General features: G+C 41.9%; 1 long non-coding RNA gene across 1 annotated transcript in view; it reads right to left on the reverse strand.

The window, feature by feature from the left end:
• LOC310690207 overlaps positions 1 to 27751 on the reverse strand; it is a 48304-nt gene that overhangs the window by 14301 nt on the left and 6252 nt on the right. The gene's annotated exons all lie outside the window — the stretch shown is intronic.

Here is a 27751-nt window from a genome sequence, read left to right on the forward strand (position 1 = left end):
AACCAGCATCTTGAATTGGGCTTGGAAACAAACTCTGATGCCTCTTGCTTGTCAGGACAGATGAGTGTGTATAAAAGGCAGGTTACCTACAAGCGTAAAATTTTTGTCTTTTGTCCTGTTTGCCACTGGCTTGTCTCCCCTAGAAGGGAATGTTCCTCAGTCCATCCCATTCTCTATGCCTTAATTAATATATAGGATTCTTCCTGTTCCTCCACTTGTCTCTTCAGTTAGACTTAAAACAGTAGGAAAATAATACACACGGGTGGTAGTCAACTAAATTTTACTCAGAGTAGGCCTGCTGAAATTAATGGACCTAATTCAGTCATTTTCGTTAATTTTAATAAGCCTGCTCTGAATAAAGTTTCTTGAATACTATCCAATAAGTGTGGGATGTAATCCATTGGTGCAGTCAAATGCAACATGTCTCCTTTCCCTCGCGTGAGCACAGGCAGGGGGACATCCAGTCAGTGCAACGTCCTCTTCCACTGGTCTGGAGCATCCCCCCCCCTGCATGTGACCTGGGAGATGGGCATGGCCCTGGCTGACTCCATAAAACAGCCAAGTCACACAGCCATTTTCTCAGCTGTGGTTTTTCTCTTGTCTTGCTTGCTGCCATGCTGCTCTCCTGCAGCCCTTGTGTTGTCTTAATGTAATTTTGTTGTCTGCTGGCTACATGAGTCCAGTCTCCATATGAGATGAACTCACGGTTTGTTTATGTAACTACCAAGTAAAGCCTGCCTTTCAGGGATCAAATTGTGAACTGAAATGTGAGTAAACTTTTTGTTGCTTTACTCAGAAAGACTCTTGTGTCTTTCTTTTAAGAGGGATTAAAGGGGACACCAGGAAATAAACTTAACTAAGAGATTCAAACGAATCTGCAAACTAGCTTCCAGCTATATTGAGGGGACTCTCCTCTGCTACGTCACTTACTAGCGTGAGTGAAGGAAGGATAGTATTCATTCAGTATATCCTTTCCTACTATCCTTAACATTCCTACTTTAAGTCTAATTGAAGAGACAATTCCCCCGTCTTCACTTTCCTCAACAATTGATTCTTCTTATGTGCTTTAACTTACATTTGTATATCTAATGTTGTTTTGTGTACTTTGATACGAACTGTAATAAGCTGCAGCTTTAAAAAATGGTAATCCTCTCAAGATGGCCTCCCACCAGCAGAACTGGTCCAATTAGATTCATCATCTGATCTAATTGGTCTCTGTCAGGCCGTCCCGTCCCCCTTGTCCCTGAATTATTTATCACAGAGAAATTGGCATTGCCCTTTCCTTTTGGTGTCTTCCTGGAGTCCATCAGCTTTGACCTGAAGGATTACCCATTAGGGAATATTGGGTCAGTGAATTTCCATACAAATTGGATTTTTGTGTCCCTGCTGGGACCATGTGTTGTCAGCTGTGGTGATTTATGTTTTTCCATGTAAAAACTGCTCTCAACAACTGGGCAGACTTCAAACCTCAGATTGTAATTATTTTGGATCACGGCAGACTTGGTTGGATTAGGAGTTTCAGGGCTGGATATCAAGCACGGATCAGTATTCCATTTCCATTGTCTCCAACCAGGGATGTCCTTTTTGCAAGGAAAGGGGTGACAACAACAACAACAACAACAACAATAAATATTTATACCCTGCCCATCTGGGCAGCTCCCAACGGAAAAATAAATAAATAAGTGATAAAACATCAAACACTAAAAACTTCCCTAAACCGGGCTGCCTTCAGATGTCTTCTAAAAGTCAGATAATTGTTATTTCCTTGACATCTGATGGGAGGGCTTTCCACAGGGTGGGTGCCACTACCAAGAAGGCCCTCTGCCTGGTTCCCTGTAGCTTCTCTTTTTGCAGTGGTGACAAAGAGACCATTTGTTCTTGTTGGCTTTGTATATCTTGGAGGCGGAAGGGGTGGTTTTGTTACTGATTCTTGCTCCCATCTAGTACTTCAACGAAGCTGTCTAGTGTGTTTATGATGATCATCTATCTAGAACAGTGTTTCCCAACCTTGGGCCTGCAGCTGTTTTGGGACTACAATTCCTATCATCCCTGACCACTGGTCTTGCTAGCTAGGGATGATGGGAGTTGTAGTCCAAAAACAGCTGGAGGCCTAAAGTAGGGAAACACTGATCTAGAACATGGGTAGGCAAACTAAGGCCCGGGGGCCGGATCCGGCCCAATCGCCTTCTAAATCTGGCCCACGGACAATCCAGGAATCAGCGTGTTTTTACACAAGTAGAATGTGTCCTTTTATTTAAAATGCATCTCTGGGTTATTTGTGGGCATAGGAATTTGTTCATTTCCCCCCCCTTCAAAATATAGTCCAGTCCCCCACAAGGTCTGAGGGACAGTGGGCCGACCCCCTGCTAAAAAAGTTTGCTGACCCCTGATCTAGAACAGGGTAGCCAACCTGGTCCCCTTGAGCTGCTACTGGCTTCCAGCTCCCACCATCCTGGGAGTTGGGGTACCAGCAACATCTAGATGGCAGCAACTTGGCTAACCTTGGGTCTCCAGATGTTGTTGGACTACAACTCCTATCATCCCTGACCAATGGTCCTGCTAGCTAGGGATGGTGGGACTTGTAGGGCAACAACATGTGGGACTCCAAAGCTGAGAGAAAGGCTGATCTAGCGTTCACACATCAAGTTATTTCCTGTAAGAGAGCTCGTGCTTTCCATAACAGGAGTTTTCATCTTAATGTACCGTATTTTTTGCTCTATAAGACTCACTTTTTCCCTCCTAAAAAGTAAGGGGAAATGTGTGTGCGTCTTATGGAGCGAATGTAGGCTGCGCAGCTATCCCAGAAGCCAGAACAGCAAGAGGGATGGCTGCTTTCACTGCACAGCGATCCCTCTTGCTGTTCTGGCTTCTGAGATTCAGAATATTTTTTTTCTTGTTTTCCTCCTCCAAAAACTAGGTGCGTCTTGTGGTCTGGTGCGTCTTATAGAGTGAAAAATACGGTACTTTATACACTCAGCACAGCTTTTCTGGCTATCATCCAAACAGTCGTTCCATTACCAACAGGCAGGAAACAGGATTTTTAAAAATGAATGCTTTTAAATACGAAACACAGAAAATAGAACATGAGCTCTAATGGAACTCAGCTGATGAACGCTTATAGGAATGTGGCCAAAAGGCGGCTGCTGTGGAACAGAAGGGAACTGTTGGCATGCTGAAGGAGAACCCCCACCGCCAAGGATTACAGAAGTACAGAAAATATGGGGGGGGGACCGACGACTAACAGTCCAAAGAGAACTGAACATGCTCAGTGGTCATTAAATCCTGGGTGTCTGTTGCAAGGAAAACCAGAGCACTAACGAGGAGAAGGAACAGAGTCGGAAATTCCAGGAAGATGCTGGCTGGTTGGAAATTTGAACAGAAACACTGCCATGTTGTGTCACAGCTGTGTCACAATTTGTATAATAATCAAACCAGATTGTCAGTGCAGGCATAGATGGAAAGACTTCAGTGCACCATAATAAATTAAGAGAAATCTTTCAGACTGCATTAGGGAAAGCCTTCAAAACAGCTGCGTTCTCTACTTTAACTATTCTCTTCTTCCTAACAAACTTCCTTCATTTTAAGAAGTGGGTTTTTTAATACAATCTCCTAGTGTGTGGGTGTGTTCTGTTTTAGAAACAGATACAGTGGTATCTCGGGTTAAGTACTTAATTCGTTCCGGAGGTCCATTCTTAACCTGAAACTGTTCTTAACCTGAAGCACCACTTTAGCTAATGGGGCCTCCTGCTGCCACGCCGCCAGAACACGATTTCTGTTCTCATCCTGAAGCAAAGTTCTTAACCCGAGGTAGTATTTCTGGGTTAGCGGAGTCTGTAACCTGAAGCGTATGTAACCCGAGGTACCACTATATATATAAAATTATGCCACCAGCATGGGCCTAAAGGTCTATCTTTGAGGGTGGTACAGAACCCATTGGATCTTGCAGATCCAAAAACAGTGTGCAGTGGCTTTTGGCAATTCTGGGACTTGAGTCCACAATCAAAACAGTACAAAACACCTTTAGGCTTAAAACTGTGGTTGCTGCTTTTTTACAAAAGCAGAATTGAGAAGGGAAAAACCAACTTTGTCATTTGGCAAAGGAAGAGAGAAAGATGCTTACCCAACAGCCAGGGAACAGCCTGCTAGGAAAGATGCTAGGAAGATGCTGACTCTGACTATCGTTGAATGGATAATAATCATACCTGTTCTACTGTTGCATATCTCTGTAAGCCACAACTTGTACATTTGACCATTCCACAAAACCCAGATGCACAGGAGGACAATTTAGACTTTCTAGTGTCTGTGCTTCAGTTACACTGAGCATGTTCAGCTTTCTGGCCCTAGAGTTATTTCTAGCTGTTCTCCACAGTTCTTCATGAATCCAATGTAGCTATAGATTTTTCATATACCATATTTACTCAAATGTAATGCACACCTTTTTTTGGCCAAAGTACGTCGCAAAATTTAGGGAGCGCATTAGATTTGATGGTGCCAGCAAATCCTTTTTTGGTTTCAAGGTTTTGAAAATTGAGGTGCGCATTAGATTCGCTGGCACATTAGATTTGCATAAATACGGTAGCTTGCAGGATTTAGGACCTGGTGATAACCAGAAAGACAAAATAAAGCAAAAGCCAAGGGCAAACCAATCTTCTCTGAACAGGAAAAACAGCAGCAAGCTCCAAGGAGAACTGCTGAGATGCAGGTATACAGGGCATCATTCAGACTGCTTTACACAGCAATCTGCACCTACCGAGAGCCAGCCTCACTGAACTCCGTGGGACTTAATTCTGGAGAGGCATGGGCTGGGCTCTTAGTCTGAGTATGATCTCCTCTGACTAGCAGTGGTGCTCTGGGTTCTCCTGCAGGAGTCCCTCCCAGTCTTCCTATCCGAGGCTCTTTTAAAAAATGGAGATATCGAGGAATGAATCTGAACTCTTTTATATGCAAAGCTCTCCTCAAACTAGCAGGATCTGTTATTGCACATTTGTGTTTTTCTAATTAATTCTATGTCCAAAAGACAGACTAGCTGTTACAAAGTCTTATCTATTCTACAGAACAGAGCATGAGGAAGGGTTGCAAACATCCTTTTCATAATGCTTCAGACATAACAACTTTAGACATATACCTAATGGCATGGAAAGTATCCACACTGGCAGCTCACCCATATTTCATCTTCAAACATTATTGGTAGGATTGTCATCCTGCAGCTAGCATAGCACTGGACTTTTACAAATGAATATGTTGCAAAAGTCATGTTCTGTAGGCTCTCCAAATATTTCCCAAGTTCCCTTTTCTCCTTTTTTCACTGCTGTTCATAGCTGAAATTGACCACTGTGTGGTCCCTGCCAATCAGGGATCACAAAGTGATTTGGATGATGTCACACTATCACAAGATGTTGCATAATCAACTCAGAGTGGGGAGAGGAAGCATTGCCCTCACTCTGAATGAGTGAACTCTTTAATTATCATTCACAGAAATTCCCTGAAAAGCATCTTAAATATCTTCATGAAAAGTGTTCCCCATTTTGACTCATTCCTAGTTGCAGTATCTTCCAAGCTGCTTCTGGTAACATTACTTGATCACTCAGTAATGATTACAACAGCCATGACTACTATTTAAATTCCTCTGTTCCAGATGCAATGGCCCCAATACCAACCCTACTGTGTAGGATAGTAAATATTTGTGTTGGTGCCTGCTCTGTCTACATTCTCTCTACAGCAAAAGAAAGGGTGAGCCATTCTAGGGAAATATGAGTTGATGCAGTTTGTTTCTGAAGGCCTGAAATGCAAGGGGATCATTTCTCCAAAGGCCAAAAAGGGTTCTTTGCAATATAGCACTGGGTCAGCAGAAGTCACTCAGAATTATGAGAGATGAATGCCTTCCTTTCCCATGGGCAGAACCGGCAAAATTCATATTCCATTCCATTAAATGCTAGGGAGATGAGGACGATAGTGCATTAGCTTTTAGAGTATTACTTATTCATTTATACTCATCATCTTTTAAACTAGTTAATGAGCTTCTCAGAATTCATGCAACAAATAGGTCACATACTTTTCAAAAACTGCCTAAGTGTGTCTTAAAAGTTGTTTCCTGAATGTTCTGTGCCACCAACATTTAAAATTGGTCCATATTAGAAACATTGGGAGGGCTTAGAGATAACCTCAAGGGTTGCTTCTCAGTCTTCCTTTCATTATGAGCATCTCCCTAACTGGCTTAATTCCTAAACTCTATGATATCTGGGGAGATAAACTAAGCTTAGGGAACCAGCACAAGTGATTCCCATCCAATGCAAAGAGGCGCATGCAAACCCTTAAAAACCCCAAATACTTCCCTCCCTGCAGTGTCCTTAGTGCACTCAAACCATCCAAGGCCATTTACTGGTGGGCCATTGCAGAGCCCTGGCAAAAGGAAGCTCCATGCTGGAAGCCATGAGAAACATTTTATACATACCAGCAGGACCTTGCCATGTACCTGCTTAGCCAGTGTCTCCAGGCTCCTGTATGTGCGAGCATGCCCCCCCCCCATTACCTCCATAAAGGCTGCAAAACTGAACAAGCCTGCAGGGCAATACACACACCTGAGCAGGAAGCGGCTGCTTGAAGCAGAACTGCAGCCCCTTCGCCTTCATTTTTTAAGGAAGAGCAGTCAGATAGCCTGAAGTGCCTGTGGGGGGTGGGGGGTGGAAGACAAGATCCCTACAACCTTAATATCTCACTAGCGCGCGCGCTCTCTCTCTCTCTCTCTCTCTCGTGTGTGTGTGTGTGTGTGTGTGTGTGTGTGTTTTGAAAGCATGGTGTTTTAATAAAATAAACCCCCAGCCCCAATCTGCCAGAACCTGAAGGATCAGCAGCAACATGCAACAACCAACAACAACAACAATCATAGAAAGGGAGATGGAAGAAAGGGTGTGTGTTAATAATGGGTTTTTAATGGGGAGGGGGGTCCACGCTTCTGCCTGGGGTTGTCTTTTTCAAAAAACAAAGCAAAGGCAAACTTTTTTTTCTTTTTGCAAGCTCCTAGGAACTGGCAAATTGACCAGCCAGGGAATGGACTTCGTTGGGAGGCTGTGGACTCTCCTTCATTGAAGGTTTTTTTTAAAAAAAAAATATTGATTTTAATTCATTTTGTAACACAACACATTCACATCAAAGAAAGAAGAAAAACAAAACATAACTAAATAAAGACAAATTAATATATACTCCTGACAAAAGGTAACAACAAATTGATTACATTAACTACATAACACACAACACTTACTGACTTCCCTTCATCTCGGTTTCGGAATGTGTTATAGAAATTTCCTACCTGCAGTTTCTTTTCCTAAAAACAATTTTTTTACATCACAAGTGTTATATCACGCCTACTGTGATTTTAAGTTTTTTGTTTTTTCTTAACTTCTGTTTCCATGTATGCCATAAATTTATTCCAATCTTTATTAAACTTTGTGTCTTTTTGATCTCTTATTTTCTGTGTCATTTTTGCCAATTCAAAATAATCAAGTAGTTTAGATTGCCATTCATTTATAGTTGGGATTCTTATTGTCTTCCAATTTTGCGCTATTAGAGTTCTGGCGGCCACTGTCGCATACTGAAAGAGTGTTTGGTCTTCCTTTTTGATTTCCCCTCCCATTATCCCCAGCAAAAAGGCTTCGGGTCTTTTTATAAAGGTATATTTAAAGATTTTTTTTTTAGTTCGTTGTAAATAGATTCCCAAAATTTTCTAATTGGCTCGCACAACCACCACATATGATAGAACTCGCCCTCCTTATTCTTGCACTTCCAACATAATTTATCACCAGTTTTATGAATTTTTCCCAATTTTACGGGCGTTATGTACCACCTGTACATCATTTTGTACATATTTTCCCTGAGTGTTGTACATGCCGAGAATCTCATGCCTTTATTCCATAGTGCCTGCCATTTAGCAAACTCTATATTATACCCAAAGTCCATTGCCCATCTCACCATCACCTCCTTTACTTCTTCATCCTTGGTGTCCCATTCGAGCAACAGGCTATACATTTTTGATAAGAGTTTTGTTTTACTTTCTAGTATTTCAATCTGGAATCTAGATTTTTTTCTCACTTATCCCATTTTTTTTATCCTCGGTCCAGATAGAGTTGATTTGATGAAACTGAATCCACCCTGTCAATTTGTTCTTTATTTCTTCATATGGCCTAATCCTCCAGCCGGTCTCTGTTTTTACTAATAGGTCTTCGTAGGTCCATCTTTCTCCTTCGATGTTTGCTTTTTTTATAGTCAGGATATCGATTGGCGAAAGCCACCAAGGGGTATTCTGCTCCAGTAATTTTTTATTTCTTTCCCACACCTCCAGCAATGGCCCTCTGAAGATATGGTTAGAAAATCCTTTATGGATCTTTCCCTTGTTACGCCATAGGTAAGCGTGCCAACCGAATCTTAAATTAAATCCTTCTAAATCTAACAGGTCTTTATTTTTTATAATAATCCAATCCTTGACCCAACAGAGACAAGCGGCTTCATAATACAACTTTAAATTTGGGACTGCGAATCCTCCTCTTTCTCTTTGATCTGTGAGTAATTTAAATCTGATTCTTGGTCTTTTTCCTTGCCAGATGAATTTAGAGAGTGTTCTCTGCCATTCATTGAAGGTTTTTAGGCATCTGCCAAGGATGTTTGAGTGGAGATTTGTGCCTTGCAGACGGTTGGACTAGATGACTCTCGGGACCCCCTAACTATTCCCCTATGAAAAATTTCACCACACATCTCTGATAGGTACTTATCCATTAGCACCTACAGTGGTACCTCTGGTTACGTACTTAATTTGTTCCGGAGGTCTGTTCTTAACCTGAAACTGTTCTTAACCTGAAGCACCACTTAGGTTAATGGGGCCTCCTGCTGCTGCCACACCACCAGAACACAATTTCTGTTCTTATCCTGAAGCAAAGTTCTTAACCCGAGGTAATATTTCTGGGTTAGCAGAGTCTGTAACCTGAAGCGTCTGTAACCTGAAGCGTATGTAGCCCGAGGTACCACTGTATTAGTATCCATCAGGGTGCACATTAAACCTCATTTGCATCCCACATTTCTCACTCAGCAGCCGTGAGCAAAAACACTTAAGTCCTTCTAGGGACTTACGGTAGGTGCTGCTTCTCCCTGTGCTCTAGGAAAAAACCTTCACTGGATTGTCATTGTCATCTGTCTGTCTCCTGTCTCAGGAGACAATGGAAGACTTTGGGGGTGAAAGTCAAACTGCTGGAGAGTTATACAAAGCCTTTAAGAGGCGATCCAGCCATGAAAATGTTAGTCAGTGTTCTTTAGCTCATCCACCTTCCTCCCGCAGTTTCCCCCCCTGCCTCTGTCTTCAGGCCTTTTTTCCAACCAGAACTCAGTTCCAGCACCTCTCAGGTGGGAGCCACTGCCATTCTAAGAGAAGAAGGGAGGAATTCGTAGTGAGTTCTGGCACCTCTTTTCCTTTATTATTTTGGTCTGGTTTCCAAGGCAACACACAGCCTTGTATTCTCCCTCCAAGTCTCTATTCTTAAAGCCTTATAATGCACAATGCCACAGGCAATATCCTGGTGGCAAGGACGACTTTGAGTTCCGGGAAAAGAACCCCACCCACATACACTCCTGCTTGGAACAGGTGAGCCAGGATCCGTGGAGAGGAGTGTGCTCAGCTCCACTCTCCTGAAGGGTGACTCACACAGGCTCCTCATGCAATTGAGGACTCTGCAGAATCGAGGTTCTTAGTCATGTGAGGCACCTTCACAAGTAGAGGAGGCTCCCCGCTTCACACAGAAGCACCCTGGGATCCGGAGGGGGAGGGGGAGGGCAATGCAGGGGAACAGAATTTGTCCCTTCTTGCCCTTATCAACCTGACAGCAGACTCAAACAGCAGACACTTTCTCTCAGCAAAGCATTCTCTTGCATATTTCCCTTCCTTTATTTGGAATTAACCTTTTTTGCCTTCTACTACAGCACAAGCATGAATGTTTCTTCTTCCTCTATCTGCCCTGATCCTGTTTCTCCTCTATAGATTTAGTTCAGCTGTCACTAGCCAGTCTAAATGCGGCCACTATTAATAATCTTTTATGTGTGCAATCAACTGCTCATCTGATTACTCTTGGTCTTGTTACTCATTTCCCCAGACTAGAAAGGCCCACTTCTCCCTACAGGGCATTGTGACCATTGGCTCCAGCTTGTTTCTCTTGGCAGGTGGGAACACAGCACAGCCCTTTGAGGACAACTTTGGAGGGGGATTCTGAATATCCAGTACAGGGCTCTATTGTTTCTAAGGAAGGCAGCAGGAATAAAACTGCAGGAGACCCAGGGCAGATCTACATTCATGCTTTTTAATGTTAAGGAAGGGTTAAGGAATGGTTTTGATAACTATACGGACACATGGCATCCTACTTTTAATATTCATAATGCATTACAGTCGTACCTCAGGTTACAAACACTTCAGGTTGCAAACGCTTTGGGTTACAAACTCCACTAACCCGGAAGTAGTTGCTCCGGGTTGCGAACTTTGCCCCAGGATGAGAACGGAAATCACGCAGTGGCGGCACAGCGGCAGCAGGAGGCCCCATTAGCGAAAGCACGCCTCAGGTGAAGAATGGTCTTGGGTTAAGAATGGACCTCCGGAACTAATTAAGTTCATAACCCAAGGTACCACTGTATTAAAATGTGACATCAGAGGGTGCTGCAGACAATGTTTTTGTTTTTTTAAAGATATTTATTAAAAGTTTTAAACAATAAAATCACCAAACATCAAAAATACCATCACCAAAATACAACAAACAAAGAAAAACAGAGAGAAACAAAAAGATGAACGTAGAATAGAAAGAATAGAAAGAATACAATGAAATCAACTGTCTATAATCATATTTCCATAACCTTTTGGACTTCCTCACATCTCCCTTTCCTGCATTCCCAGTTATAAAATTATAAGCAGCAATTTATCACCTTGTTTCAGTTCTTATTTTGTAATTTTCAGATATTATGTCTCCAACTTTAAATATTTCTATCAAATACCTAAATACTTAATTTAAACATAATGTTACTCCAAATTTCATCTTTTTCTTAAACATCGCATATTCTCATATTTCTTTCAACTAAATTGCTGATGCCATGTTGTTTTCTATCCTGCATCCTTAACATTCATACAATTTATAATGTTTTTGTAGATAGTCCTTAAACTTTTTCCAGTCCTCTTCCACTGTCTCTTCTACCAGGTCTCGAATTCTGCCAGTCATTTCTGCCAATTTCATGTAGTCTATCAGTTGCGTCTGCCATTCTTCCAGCGTGGGCAAATCTTGGGTCTTCCAATGTTTTGCGATAAGTATTCTTGCTGCTGTTGTTGCATACAAAAAAAAAGTTCGGTCCTTCTTTAACACCCTCTGGCCAACAATGCCCAAAAGGAAGGCCTCTGGTTTCTTAGGGAAAGTATACCTAAATACCTTTTTCAACTCATTATAAATCATTTCCCAGAAAGCCTTAACCCTTGGGCAAGTCCACCAGAGGTGAAAGAATGTTCCTTCAGTTTCCTTACATTTCCAACACTTATTGTCTGGCAAATGATATATTTTTGCAAGCTTGACTGGGGTCATGTACCACCTATATATCATTTTCATAATATTCTCTTTCACGACATTACATGCCGTGAACTTCACACCGGTGGTCCATAACCGTTCCCAGTCAGCAAACATGATATTGTAACCAATGTCTTGCGCCCATTTTATCATAGCTGATTTAACCGTTTCATCCTGAGTGTTCCATTTTAACAGCAAGTTATACATTTTTGAAAGTATCTTAGTCTTTGGTTCTAACAGTTCTATCTCTAATTTCGATTTTTCCACCTGGAAACCTGTTTTTTTATCCAAGTTAAAAATCTCCCTGATCTGAGCATAGTGTAACCAATCTCGCACTTTATACTTTAATTTCTCAAAACTCTGCAATCTCCAAGTGTCTCCAACTTTTTCTAATATTTCCCAATATTTCGGCCATTTGGCCTCCATATTGAGTCTTTTCCGAGCCTTAGCTTCCATTGGTGACAACCACCTTGGGGTCTTGTTTTCTAGTAAGTCTTTGTATTTTATCCAGACATTAAACACTGCTTTCCTGACAATATGGTTCTTAAAAGCCTTATGAATTTTAACCTTGTCGTACCACAAATATGCATGCCATCCAAAAGCATTGTTAAATCCTTCCAAATCCAAAACATCAGTGTTCTCAAGAAGCAGCCAATCTTTCAACCAGCAGAAAGCTGCTGGTTCATAATACAACCTTAAATCTGGCAAGGCAAACCCCCCTCTTTCCTTAGCATCGGTTAATATTTTAAACTTTATTCTGGGCTTTTTGCCCTGCCAGACAAATTTAGAGATATCTCTCTGCCACTTCCTGAAACACTGCACCTTGTCCACAATCTGTAAGGTCTGAAACAAAAACAGCATTTTTGGCAATACATTCATCTTTATAGCAGCAATTCGGCCCAACAAGGAAAGTTTCAATCTTGACCAACTTTCTGCTGCAGACAATGTTTTGATGGGGGGAAGGTAAAAAACACTTTAATTTACAAGTATGCCCTCTAAAATACCTTTAGAGCTGAAATGCAGAATACAATATACTACATGGCACTACTCCGTGATGGCGAATGGTAGCATTTAGAATGCAGTTGGGGGAGGAAATATTTGGATGCCCTCTATATTAAAAACAACAACACTCTGCATAGAGAAAACTAGCACTTCCAGGGGAAGGCTCTCATTTAGTCTTCCTTCTGTTATGCTAGTCATGAACACTCACAGAGTTCTTTATCTGAAGGAAATTCAAACATTCAACTACAGACAATCTGCCATGGTACAACCTGCCGCCGCCCTAGTCTCTGAACTGACAAAGAGAGATGCCTCCTCACACTGGGATGCCCCCAGCCTTCGTGGCCCAACAGAGTCTGGCCAAAGGCCAGCAGTGACAGCAGCGGGCACTGCCAGGTCAACACCAGACACTTAGCTCCCAGGCAGGCAGCATATGAAAGGCCAGCACAGCGACTCCCTGCCTGCCTGCCCTCCCATTTGTCTATCCATTCCCAACAACAAAGTTTGGTGGACTGGCCGGCTGGGCTCCCTCACCTGCCTGCTTGCTCTGAGGCTGCCTCAGCTCCTGGCAACCTGATCCCCTGGCCAGCCCCAGAGGCACCATTCGCCTGCGGAGCTTGTAGCCAGGGCTGCTGCAACAGCTGTGCAAGCCTTTGGGAGGCAGAGATGTGAGAGGACATCAGAGGAGGGAAGGAAGAGGGACAGAGGCCAGTGTTGCCCGTGGCACCCCTGACCATCCTTCAAGGCACCCCAGGATGCCACAGCACACTGGTTGAAAACCACTACCATAACAGATACTGGCTCTGCCAGTCAAAAGAGAAGACCTGGATGTTGAATGTGATTGGAAAAGAGGGCATCCCCAGTTGTCACCTGATTTCTTAGCCAGAGATATCAATGTTTCTGTTGCCCAAGCCAGTGAAAGGGAATGAGGGAAGAGAGTAATGGCTTTAGATTAATTTACAGTACAATCCTATGTCTACTCAGAGGCAAGTCCCATGAAAATCAATGGGGTTACTGGACTGCAGCCTAAATTGCTTAGATAAAACAGAAGTAAAGTCATTATCAAGGAAACTACCCTGGGAGCAGAATCAAATGAAATTGTTCCAGTGGAAAAGAGACAGAAAATACAAATGGAATCTCCACTTAAATTGCAGTCCAATCAGCTCTTGTTTTTCATCCTCTGTCCCTGGTGGATGAAAAGCAGAGTTGGTTCTGTGCCAGTTTCAAAATGGCAGCTCATATTTTGGGAGCAAACATTAGATCAGATTATATATAAACGTCTTTCTATTAAAGAGAGAGGAGATGGGATGATTAATGTCACTCAGGTGGCTAATTGAAAGCATCTGAAAAGCATGAAGGGGGGTCATTCTTGATCCTGGCTGAGTCAGAAACACAGCTGCTCTTCACACATTAGTTGCCTGGCAATTGATGTGAAACCTCCTTCTCCTGCGTGTGCCGACAGAATCCTCCAGTCTAAGGGAGCTGACAAGAATTAGCACTCATGTAGAACTAAGTGTCTTTCCAAGGAAGGATAATGCCCTTTTCTTTGCTTCTTTTGTGCCTCTGCAATGAGTGTCCCAGATCTTACTTGAAAAACTGGACACCTTCCACATTCTGAAGGCAATGAGTCTCTCTGGTGGGGCCACTTCCGCCTCCTCCCTCCCTGCCTGCCTGCCTGCCTGCCTGCCTTTCAGATCTGAAAAGTGACAGTTTGAGGTCTGGCAGGGTGTGCGAGGTCCTGCATATTGTGCTGGTGCTACTGCAGTCATTGCCTCCAGGGCCAGCACAACCCCATGGAAAAGCTCTCCAAGTGCCTGCCTGAAGTGTTGGAATTCATAAGGCTGAATAAGAAAGCCTACTGGAGAGTGAGTTTGGGGAGAAAGATCCTTACTCTTTCATAGCAGCAAAATGGTGATTGCTCCAAGCACATTAATACTTGGTTAGAATTTGCATCTGCCCTCGTCTACCTTTAAATAAATGTTCCCTGTGAAAATACTTAGGCTAGAATAAATCACAGACACTTAGCTTTGCAAATAAGTGAATGGTTTGACCAACAGAGTTCCCAAAAGTTACAGTAAACAAGTCTCCATCTGCTGGCAGTACAATAAAGATAAAAACGATTTCAAAGATATTTTGAATTGGCCAATAAACCTGGCAAGATGCTTTCCTTAACAAAGGAAAGACAAGTGGAAAGAGTTATAAATAAAATAACAGACCAGGAAAAAGAAATTATCAACCCGGACCAAATTAAAGATAAATTTATGAATTATTACAAAAAAACTATATGAATTAGAACGCAAAGATGAGAATAAAGTTAAAAAATACCTGATAGAAAACAAGTTGCCGGAGATTGAGGAGGCTGAACATAGCCTACTAAATTCAAATACAGAAACAGATGAAATTAAAGAAGTGATAAGGAAAATGAAAGTTGGAAAATCGCCAGGTCTGGATGGGATTTTGATAATATATTATAAAAAATTAGAAGAAATAGTTATTCCCTAAGCTTAAAAAAATCATGAATGAGATATTGGAGAAAGAGAAAACCCCAGAATCCTGGCATGAAGCACTAATAACACTCTTACCAAAACAAGGTACGGATCTGAAACTTATTAAGAATTATAGACCAATTTCACTACTAAGCATGGATTATAAAATATTTACAGGTATCCTGGCTAACAGGCTGAAAAATTTATTAAACAGGGTAATAGGAAATGATCAAGCTGGCTTTTTGCTGGGGAGGCAAATAAGAAATAAGACAAGGATAATTATTACTGGAATATACAGAAATGAAACCAAGCAAAAAGGTAGCAAATGTGGAGAAGGCTTTCAACAGCGTGTTGTGGAACTTCTTAATTAAAACTTTTGAGAGCTTGAGAATAGGAAACAACATCATGAATAGAATTAAGGCAATTTATGACAACCAGAAAGCCAAAATAATTATAAATAATGAAATCACTCAAGAATTTAATATAGAAAGAGGGACTAGACAAGGTTGTCCCTTGTCCCCACTCTTATTTATCACAACATTGGAGACTCTCTTAATAGCAATAAGGAAAGACAGGGAAATAAGGGGCATCAATTTAGGTAGCCGATACTACAAGGTAAAGGCATTTGCTGATGATGTAATTATTACTACTGTAAATCCATTTGAAGGCATACAAAAAGCACTAGTGAAAATGAATGAATTTGGCAAGGTCTCGGGATTTAAACTGAATAAAGATAAATCAAAATTATTAACAAAAAATATGGGAGAAAAGGAACAAGAGAACCTAGAAAGAATAACAGGTCTACAGACCACAAACAAAGTAAACTATCTGGGGGTCTGGATTACAAATAAGAACACTAATTTATTTAAAGACAATTACATCAAAAAAGGGAAGGAAATTTAGAAAATTGGAGTAAATTGAAGCTGTCATTATGGGGCAGAATATCAATGATTAAAATGACAGTACTTCCCAAAATCCTCTTTCTCTTTCAGAAAATTCCAATAATTATTGGGACAAAATGTTTTAAAGATTGGCAGAGGGACCTGGCCAATTTTATTTGGCAGGGCAAAAAAGCAAGAATGAAATTTAAATTGTTGGCGGAACCCAGAGAAAGAGGAGGGTTTGCAGTCCTGGACCTCAGAATGTACTTTGAGGCTGCATACTGGACTTGGTTGAAAGACTGGATGCTGCTTAGGAATACCGAAGTCTTGGATTTAGAGGGCTGGGACAAGGTTTTCGGGTGGCATGGCTACTTATGCCACGATAAAATAAAAGCACATAAAGGCTTCACAAGCCACCTAGTGAGGAAGGCCTTATCCGAAGTTTGGGAGAGGAATAAATCCAAAGTTATAACAAAAACCCCTTGGTGGGTACCACCTATAAACTGTCATTCATAAGAATAACATGAACAATAACTGGCCAACTTACAGAGACTTGGTGGATGAGATAAATTATTGTCCCAAACTGAAAAGGTTTGAAGAACTCAAACAACTAGGGGTAAATTGGCTGGAATATTACCAGCTTAGGGCGACCTTTGAAAAAGATAAGGCGTTAAAAGGGTCTGATAATAAAGCATCGATCTTAGAGAAGGAGGTTTTACAGAACAACCAAAAGACTCTCTCCAAAATGTACAAGCTGTTACAAAATGCTCAAATAGAAAAAGAGGGAAAGGGAAAGGCCATAAGGACTTAGGTTATGTAATTGAATATAAAGAGTGGAAAAAACCTGTGGACAAAAAATATTAATTTTACAGCATGTTATTTAATAAGAGAAAACTACCTGAAAATGCACCATAGTAAAGGTAAAGGGACCCCTGACCATTAGGTCCACTTGCGAATGACTCTGGGGTTGTGGCGCTCATCTCGCTTTATTGGCCGAGGGAGCCGGCGTACAGCTTCTGGGTCATGTGGCCAGCATGACTAAGCCGCTTCTGGCGAACCAGAGCAGCGCACAGAAACGCCGTTTACCTTCCCGCACTTGGACGTGCTTTCGAACTGCTAGGTTGGCAGGAGCAGGGACCGAGCAACGGGAGCTCACCTCGTGGCAGGGATTCGAACCGCCAACCTTCTGATCGGCAAGCCCTAGGCTCTGTGGTTTAGACCACAGCGCCACCAGCGTCCCGAAAATGCACCATAGGTGGCATTTAACACCGGAGAGATTGGCTAAAATGAACAAATCGCTTAGTAATAAGTGTTGGAGATGCACAAAGCAGATTGGAACTTTCTACCATATGTGGTGGACATGTCCAGAGATCAGAAAGTTCTGGGACATGATCCATGAAGAAATAAAAAAGTTACTAAGAACTTCACATAGCAAAAGACCAGAAACATACCTTTTGGGAATATTGAATAGTGATATTTCTAGAGAAAGTACTAAATTCTTCCAATACGCGACATCTGCAGTGAGAATCCTGGTGGCTAAGTACTGGAAGGGTAACCAGGTACCAACCAAAGAGGAATGGTTATGTAAATTATGTGAATATTTGCAACTGGCGAAATTGACGGATATAATAAGACTTGAATACAGTCAATGAATACAGTCAAGAAGGAATGGAAGTGCTTGAATGATTATTTAGAAAGACAATCCCAAGGACAACATGATTCTCCAAGCATTAGAAATATTATTCACCCACTCTTATCCAGCCACTTTGGCACAGGTTTCCCATACATTTTCAATTTCAAGCATGTAAAGATTTTTCAGTACTCCTGCTTAATCAGTCTACACACAATCCTGATTATTGTTAAATTTATCTTTCCTATAGATCTCTGGCAATACTTTTCATCCTGTCCCAACCTGCCATGAGTCTCATGGTAAGGATTTCATTCATCTGCTACCTTAAAAATGATGAGTTAAAAATCTGTGGGATTTCATGATAGAAAGGTCACAAGACACTGAGCTTTTCAGTCCTCCAAAATGCTTTCATTTCTTTTTTATGCCGTTTTCCATTTTAATCAAAGCTTAGAGGGTTTTTTCCAGAGTTCACATGATTTCTTCCCTCCCTTCTAGGTAGAAACACAACCATCTGCTGAGGGGGAGATAAAGAGCTTAACTGGAATTTGTCAGAAATGTATTCCCAATTTGATTGTTGCCATGAATTATTTAGAACAAACAGAGGGGTGGCTTCATTTCTTCATTTGATAATTATGTCAATATGTCCAGACCAATGACATTGTGCAAAACCACTCCAATTTGGTCGATGTACTAAAATCAATGGCACCAAGTGACTTAAATAAGGTCTCAATTCAAATAAATTATTGCGGCTGGAGGCAGACAGTAATTTTGTTCAAGGAGCAGAAGATAAGGGAGTGGGAAACACCACTGCTTGTGTGCGCACAGTGAAGTTGATGGCAGCTGCAGGAGGGCCAAGCATTTACTGGGATCCAGAGATGGTTGAGAGACCACCACCAGACCCTGCTACCATGTTCCTGCCGTTATCATTCTGGCTAGTGTTGCCACATGGGCAGGGATTTCCCGTGTACACTAGGGCAAATTAGGTAGGCACCAAAAGAAACTGCAAGTGGTGGAAACAAGACATTAAGTTAAAGTACAGAAGAACAACTACATCCACACAGTGCAGTTAAAGCACCTGGCTAACCCTAAGTATATTCAGAACTATAGTTTGTTATGGGTTCTGGGAATTGTAGTTCTGTGAGGGAGCAAACTACAGTTCCCATGATTATTTGGGGGAAGCCATGTGCTTTGAATGTATGGTGTAGATGCAAGCAGATATGGCAGTAGTAATTCATAGCAGAAGCTTTAAAATGTAAAGACAAACTAGCACTGTTATAACTAGGATATCATGTTTTTGCAGCACTCATGATGCAATATTGATTTGCTGGGGAAATGTAGCTTTCCCCAACAAAACAGCAACAGTGAATGATGTTTGCATTAGTGCTGTAAGCATCATTGGTTGGCATCAATGTTGCTATTGTAGTGAGCAACTTCTTCCCAGAATCCATGCAGGTTTGATCAGTGCCATTCCAACCACATTAAAACACTTCTTGTGGTTGTTTTGAGATATTATGTCTCCAAATATCTTAAGGCATGAGCTGGCTAGTATTATAAGGCGGGGCTAGATAGTCCAAGCTATCAAACACTGGTTGAGCAAACAGTATCCAAAGCTTCACTGCCTCAAGCACAATACTGTAAGAGCCAGTGTGGTGCAATGGTTAGAGCACTGGACTATGACCTGGGAGATCAGGGTTCGAATCCCCATTCAGCCATGAAGCTCACTGAGTGACCCTAGGCCAGTATCCATCTCTTGGCATAATCTTCCTCACAGGGTTGTTGTGAAAATGAACTGGGGAGGAGGAGACCCATGTACACCAACTTGAGTTCCTTTGAAGAAAAAGTGGATAATTAATTAAGCAAGCAAGCACAGAGTGGCTAAAGGGAATAATAGAAGGTAGGTGCAAGGGTTGTGAACAAGGTCACCCCCTCCTGCTCTCAAGACAGAGTAACTTTCTGTTTTGTGCTCAAGACAGGTGCTGTAGTTCCAGCTCATTAGTCAAAGATTGAATTCAGAATCAATATTTTTCTCTTGTTTTCTCTCACACATGTAGAATAATAATAATAATAATAATAATAATAATAATAATTATTATTATTATTATTATTATTATAAAAACAACTTTTATTTATACCCCACCCTCCCCAGCCGAAGTCGGGCTCAGGACGGCTAACATCAGATCTATAACATTAGTATAAAATCAAACAATAATTAAATTACCTCCTAAAAACAAGTCTAATTAGATGGCTTTCCACGGGGTTAGGGTTGGGAACAGTAAGTAAGAACTGATTGCACTTAAGCTGGATCTACACAGATATAAAAAAATGCTATGAAAATGCTATTAAAAATGCTATAAAATATACAGTCATACTTTGGGTTACAGACGCTTCGGGTTGCGCAATTTCGGGTTGTGCACCACGCCAAACCCGGAAGTACTGGAACAGGTTACTTCTGGGTTTCAGTGCTTGTGCATGTGCAGAAGCACTAAATCATGCTTTGCGCATGCGCAGAAGCGCCAAGTCACGCTGCGGGATGCAGACGCTGCGGGTTGCGAACATGCTTCCTGCACGGATCACGTTTGCAACCCGAGGGTCCACTGTATTTGCAATTTGCCATTGAGCTTTACAGCGCCATCTGGTGTCACATTTTTATAACACACTTATAATGTTATAATTGCAGCTGTGTAGATGAGTCCTCAGGCAATCTTTTGCTGCTAGAATAATTAGCTAAATAAGAGGGGAAACCCAAAGCGGGTTTAAGTGCAACAGCTGAATACACTCCAGTATGTTTCACAAAACAACAAGCAAATGTTGGCGAAAGCACGGGCGCACAGTGTACAGAAGGAGAAGCTGACGTCAGAGCCAAAGGTGTGTTCTGCCCTGGTTCTGGCAGCAGGAGCTTCACATGTTATGTAATTGAATTATAAGTTGTCTAGCTCTGTTATCGTTTACATTTCTGCACAAAAGCCAGGAGCGAAAATTCTTGTCAGGATTCATAATGGTAATGGCACTGAACTAGACAGTGGCATGTTGAATGACACAGCTCATTCTATTCAGGAAAAAATAGTTTAATAAAAAGCGCTGGAAACTAAATGCAATGCATCCTCATTTTTGCGTTAGGATTCATGGAAATCCATTGGATATAAACACAGTTGAAACCCCACATCTCAATCAAAAAACAACGGGAGCATGACATAGATTATGAAATAAACCCTACCCAATGAACTAAACTGTGATCTAAACCATCCTTAAAATCATCTCAGCCAAAAAAAGGGGGATTCACTTTGGAAGCTAATCTATAGGTGGTACCACATGTGGTGGGACTGCCCAAAAATTCAACCCTTTTGGACATAAATCCTACAAGAAATATTCAAAATAACAAAACAGGTATCAGAAGCCAGTCCAGAAATGTCCTTACTAAATATCTTCCAAGACAATAACACACACACACTGCAAATAACTCATAAACCACTTACTCTCAGTAATCAGCATAACTAGACACTTGAGGGACCTGTCAGGAGTAAACATGGACAACTGGTACCAAACTGTATGGGAAACAGCCCTCCTAGAAAAAGCTAATCAACAAACTGAAACTAGCAAAGGGACAAACCAAATAGGACACGTTCACCCCGCTGTGGCTCCCCTTTATTCCACACACAGCCCAGCAAGACCACAACAGGAACCCACCGACAGCCTCAGCTGACCCAACACACACAAACAAAACTCATTGCAGTCAACTATAGGCAACCAACCATGCCCAGTCTCCCTCACTGCCAATGAAAACGAATAAATGAATAGAAAGAGAACCCACCCATGTGACGCTGACACAAAACCTTACAACCTATGTAGAAGAATGAAAGTTTACTATCCCCTCTTCCCTCACCTCCCACTCTCTCTCCCTACTTCTCTTTCCCCACAACTTTATACTGTCTCTATAACATTGTTGTCTCACATCAAATATGAACAATTTGTAGAAAGAATTCTATTAACCAAAAGCAGACACACTGTGTGTACTTTTATAACCCCAAAAATATTTAATACATTTTAATTTTAAAAGTTGAATAAAATGAATAATACATTCAATAGATAAACCACCTATTTTTACTACTACTATTACTATTTATTAAATTTATATGCTGCCCTTCATCACAACATCTCAGGATGGTTCACAGAATAAAAAGCCTTGTTTCTCTACCCTGCAACACAGAAAGTGAGTCCCACTCATAACTCCACTGCCTAACGAGATCTGCAACCAATTTTCTGCAGTTCTATTTTTTATCTGGAAAAGTCCCACTTGGACAGGCAGAACTAAAGAAAGTGTGAAGGTTATGTAATTAAAACATTACTTAAGTAATTAAAACACAGTGAACTTCTACAATGAACTTCGACAATGCTTAACTTTTTCTTTCCTTCTATGCTTCCATTTCTAAGTGCCCACTCCCCCCCCCCATGTTTTCCCCCAAAAGACAATAGGGTCACACCCCATGCCAGGACAGAAAGTTCCTAAGGCCCACTAGCTTCAGACAAAACAAGCAACAGCTGACAGCCTCTGCGTCAGTTAGAGAACTGGGGTCACTCAGGGGTTGTAAGACAGGATGAAACTGCTGTAAAAGCAAGTGAGGGCACCTTCTACCTACTACCGGTATTAAAAAACTAGCAAGTATGTCTCTTTCTGATATTTGCTTTGAAATTCATATTAAATTACCATCCTACTCAGTGGCGTAGCGTGGGGGGTGCAGGGGGGGCCGGCCGCACCGGGCGCAACATCTGGGGGTTAGGGTTAGGGGGTGCAAATCCACGGGTTAGGGGGCGCAAATTACTTGCCCCGGGTGCTGACAACCCACGCTACGCCACTGATCCTACTCATCAGCACGCTAATTTCTGAATTCAAGCTTTGAATATATAATTTAAAGGTAAAGCTAAAGGTACCCCTGACTGTTAGGTCCTGTCGGGGACGACTCTGGGGTTGCGGCGCTCATCTCCCTCTATAGGCCGAGAGAGCCAATGTTTGTCCCCAGACAGCTTCCGGGTCATGTGGCCAGCATGACTAAGCCGCTTCTGGTGAACCAGAGCAGCGCACAGAAATGCCGTTTACTTTCCTGCCGGAGCAGTACCTATTTATCTACTTGCACTTGATGTGCTTTTGAACTGCTAGGTGGGCAGGAGCTGGGACTGAACAATGGGAGCTCACCCTGTCATGGGGATTCGAACTGCCGACCTTCCAATTGGCAAGCCCTAGGCTCTGTGGTTTAGACCACAGCACCACCCACATCCCTTAATATATAATTTAATATATTGTTAATTATGTCAATTATCTCTTACATATGTATATATTCGTATGTTAATTGCTTTATAACAGCCCAGTCCAACACGCATTTAATAGTAAATTAATACACTTAACGAGGATACAATAATAATTAGCATAAATCTTTAGGGTACAAATACGTTTATTACAGAGCGGGTGGCAAAATGTCAGAATGTTGTCATGTCCCTTAGATCACCAATGACTTTTAGCTCTTAGCTTGGAATTTGTTTGGGGCAACTGGCTTCATAGAGGATATGCCTTTTGTATTTTATACATTGGTCAGCTTGCTGTAATAGCCATCTGACTGACAGAGTGAGTGTTCAAAGCCCCTCGCATAGGAGCCCACAGTGGTCTTTACAGAAAAACACGTAAGGTCAGTATGGCTGTGTTGGGCTCTGAGGATGAAAGGCAGTGACTTGGCCAAAACCAGCACTCCAGACCAAGTACCCAGGAGTCCGGCTGGACCAGGCCAACGGCCCACGTGTCCCAGCATCCAGCAGGAAGCCTGCAAGCAGGTCCCGGAGTGCAACAGCATCTCCCGGCTTACAATTCTTAGTAAATGTCATTCAGAGACATGTTGTTCAGAACTATGAGGGGCACAAGAAAGTTCTGCTCCTCTTTTGGGTCAGCCTTCTAAATTACTGTTGTTACAGCAACAGCCATGGTTTGGCTGAAATTGGAAGAGCGTTGGGGCTTGTAGATTTTATTAAGCCTCCCCAAAGTTCCCCCATAATTAATGTAATCTAGTGTGGTGAGATTTGAACCAGGCATTGTACAGGCTCAGTCTATTAGCAGCTGCACCAAATCATACCTCTTCCTCTGAATTCAATGGCACGGAACTCCCATCCTATTGTAAAGAGGGACTCAGGTATTACTTTTCTGTTCATTCACAGGATAGGCACCAGGTATGAGCGGCCCTCTGCAAAGCATTATGTGGTCCATTCATCCCTGGCTCCAGTAGCCTTCCTTTGGGCAGCATTACCAGGTTATGGATGTTGAGCCACCCACCATCTCCATTACTAACAAGGCCTGGACATCGTGTTACTCCAGGAAATCTTGAATGAGGAGTGGCTTCCCAGATGCTGCTTCTAGATCGGCTCAAGCCCAGAGGAATGGACAAATAAAGGACCAGACATCTGTGCTGGTGAGCCATTCAAGGCCTCCAGGTACTGACATGGGCTTTGTTCACTCACCAGCAGCCTGAATCCTGGCATTCAAAACAACTCCCAGGGTGAAGGCTTGGTTAAAATTAAGTTCTGCTACTATTCCTGTTTAGATTGGGCTGCCAGATCCAGACCTTGAGATGTCTTCCATACTTCCAAGATGGGCATCACAGACAAAAACAGGAGGGAGATATACTGGTGAGTTTAAAGGTAAAATGCACATCCCTGGGTTTCAACCTGACAGCCCAACTCCTAGCCTACAAGCCCGTGAAACACTTCTGCATTCTTCAAACATAGAGCCAGGATGTTTTGCTGCTTGAGGCAAAGCAGAAAATGGCAGACCTTTCATGTCTGCCATGCCACCCACTGCTGCTGCCTGAGGCAATTGGAGGTAGCCTGGGAGAGCCTTGGCACACTGAAGGAGGCCAGAGAGGAGCAGGCGGCACTGGGGGGTGGCAGTGGCAAAGTGGGCAGTCAGTGGCATGTTCCTTGGGGCGCAGATCTGCCGCCCCTCACAGTTGTGCCCAGTCTGCTGCCTGAGGTGACTGCCTCACCACACCTCATAGGTGGGCCAGCCCTGTGTGGAGTGCTATGAAAAGGGTTTCGGCCCTGAATACTTCACTGGTGACTGGCTGAGAACTAAGATGAAAAGTATGCTTCCCCAAATCAGATCACTCCCTCTAAAAGTGGACTCAGGTGGCGAGGAGAGACAGGCACCCTTGCAAAAAGCACTTAGAACCAATGCTTTTTTTTAGAACGATAGGTGCCGGTACTCACCATGAAGTTGTTACAGTAAGCGTCACACTTTTTAACACCAAAAAAGAGGTGCAGGTACTGTGTCCCCTTGAGTGCTCCCTGAAAAAAGCACTGCTTAGAACCAAGACAGAAGTGCCACCATGGTTGGAAGAACCCAAGTGTTTCATAAATAAATACCGAAAAGGGGGAAAAAAACTTTAGAGAAAAATCAAAGCTGGATGGGGGACATGCATTGTGTACATATTTTTTCCCCTAGTCAGGTAGAAAATAATAATAATGTGTAATGTGGCATTTAAGATACTTGTCAGCAAAGCTGCACTCTGTTGTCTCTGTCCATCACCAGTGACTGCATTTAGATTGTACATTTCTCATGCAGGGACCTATATTTTACTTACGTTATTCTGCAATTGCCCGTGTATGCTGATTACACAATACAGTAACAGCAGCAAGCACTCTGATTGATTACTGCAGATTTTGTTGGCATTTTCCTAAAACCTGCCCTGTCTGCTTTAATAATGCTAGCATATTATGTTATCTTGACTTGGCAGAGTGATTTTTGGCCATGATTTCATAACTGTGCTGACCTGATTAAAAGTAAAGGTCATCAGCCCAGAGCAGATTAATTTGGTCTGGTTATCTGATGATGATTCATTTTGCATGCTGTGCTTTGTGTATGTGTGTGTGTATTGAACATCCATTTGTAACAATGGCTAAGAGAACATGCTAACATTTATAAACATAGGGTTTAAGATATATAATTATACCCCATTTGTTTATTAAAGTGCAAGGGAGACTGGTTATTTCTGTTAGAGCAGTTATAAAGAGCAGTTTCAAAATATCACATATCAGGCTTTTGAATTCGTTCCAGTGGAAGAATATTAAGACATTCAGTTTGGAGCCAATAACCTATCTTATTCACACTTCAAAATGTTATCCCCACCACCACTTGCCCCAGACTCTTGTAGTTTTGAGATGACCATATCAGGCCAAATTTCAAGCAGGCAAAAGCCTTTTTTCTCCCCTCCTGCTCAATCCCAAGAAAAAGTTCCACTGCTGAAGTTACTGCCTGCCATGCAGCTGTTTAATACCGTGGCCTGGTTCACATGACACGGGTCATGGCCTGATCCAAGGTGGGGTGCAACAGGCACACTTACCACCATGCAATTATATGGTAAAAGATGAAGAAGTGGGTCCTCTAGTGCATGTCTAGGTAAGAAAAGATTGGAGACTACCTGTTTAGTGAGACTGTGGAAACCTGCTGTTGCCTAGAGAGGAGCTTGCAACCACTTCACACCTTGCTGGTCCTTTTTTTACAGCCACACCACATTGAGCCATGCCAAGGTTGGCTACAAGGTTGGGTAATTTGTCTATCCTGGATGGGGTTGTGGCTCTCCATGAAGAAGCAGGTTTGGAGATGTTCCTGGATTAGGATTGAGACCATGGCAGAGATGGAGGCAAGTATAACCTTGCCCCTCACTGTGCTATGATCTCAACAAAACACATCTGTTATTTGCTGCTTCCTTTCGGGGGGGGGGCATTTTCTCCAGGACAGGAGTGGCAAAGAGAGTTAACTCTCTCCCTGTGAGCCACAATCCTGAACCTGATCAAGCCTGACCTCCCCACATCTCAACCACTTAAAAAAAGCCAACACATTGAATGTGATTATGCATGTAACATGTCTAAGACTGTGTAAAGACTACACTTTTAAAGTCCATTCAAAGCACATACTTCCCCTCAAAGAATTCTGGACACTGTCAGCCTAGTCTGGTCCTCAGGAATAAGTCCCACAGTGTATTGTGGAGCCAATTCACAGAGGACTGTAGCCTAAAGTCCTTTTTCCATTGCCAGAATTGATGTCTGAGATTACATGTAATTTGCCACATTAGGGGCATTCTTTTTTTTATATAAATATTTTATTAAATTTTCAAATACAAAGTTAGAAACATACACTGAAGAAAAAGATAAAAGAACAAGAGAAAAAAGAAAAGAATAAAGAAAAAAAACCCAACCATTCAACACTTTTTTATATAACTAACTGGACTTCCTCACATCTCCCTTACCCTGCATTCTTTATAATAAAAATATCAGCAAATTATTACCTTGTTTCGTACCTTATTTTGTACTTTTCAAATACTATACCTCTAAATTTAACATACTTTTCATCAATTACTTATATCTTAAATTAAACATAGTATTACCTTAGATTTTGACCTTTTCTTACTTAAAATATAATTTCCTGTTTCCCAATTCTAATTGCTGAAGCTATAGTTTCCGAATCGTGTAAATTTTTAACATTCATACAACTTATATTGTTTTTGTAAATAGTCCTTAAATTTTTTCCAGTCCTCTTCTGTTGTTTCTTCTCCCAAATCTCGGATTCTGCCAGTCATTTCAGCCAGTTCCATGTAGTCCATCAATTGCGTCTGCCATTCTTCCAGCGTGGGCAAATCTTGGGTCTTCCAGTGTTTTGCAATGAGTATTCTTGCTGCTGTTGTTGCATACATAAAGAAAGTTCTATCCTTCTTTAACACTTTCTGGCCAACAATGCCCAAGAGGAAGGCCTCTGGTTTCTTGAGAAAGGTATACTTAAATACCTTTTTTAACTCATTATAGATCATTTCCCAAAAGGCCTTCACTTTTGGACAAGTCCACCAGAGGTGAAAGAATGTCCCTTCAGCCTCCTTACATTTCCAACATTTATTATCAGACAGGTGATATATTTTTGCAAGCTTGACTGGGGTCATATATCATTTTCATAATATTTTCTTTCAAGGCATTACATGCCATGAATTTCATTCCGGTGGTCCATAACCTTTCCCAGTCCTCAAACATGATGTTATACCCAATATCCTGAGCCCATTTTATCATGGCTGATTTGACTGTCTCATCCTGAGTGTTCCATTTAAGCAGCAAGTTATACATTCTTGAAAGTACCTTAGTCTTTGGTTCAAGCAGTTCTGT

Source organism: Podarcis liolepis, assembly GCF_965112155.1.
Source record: "Podarcis liolepis genome assembly, chromosome: 12".
NCBI lineage: Eukaryota > Metazoa > Chordata > Lepidosauria > Squamata > Lacertidae > Podarcis > Podarcis liolepis.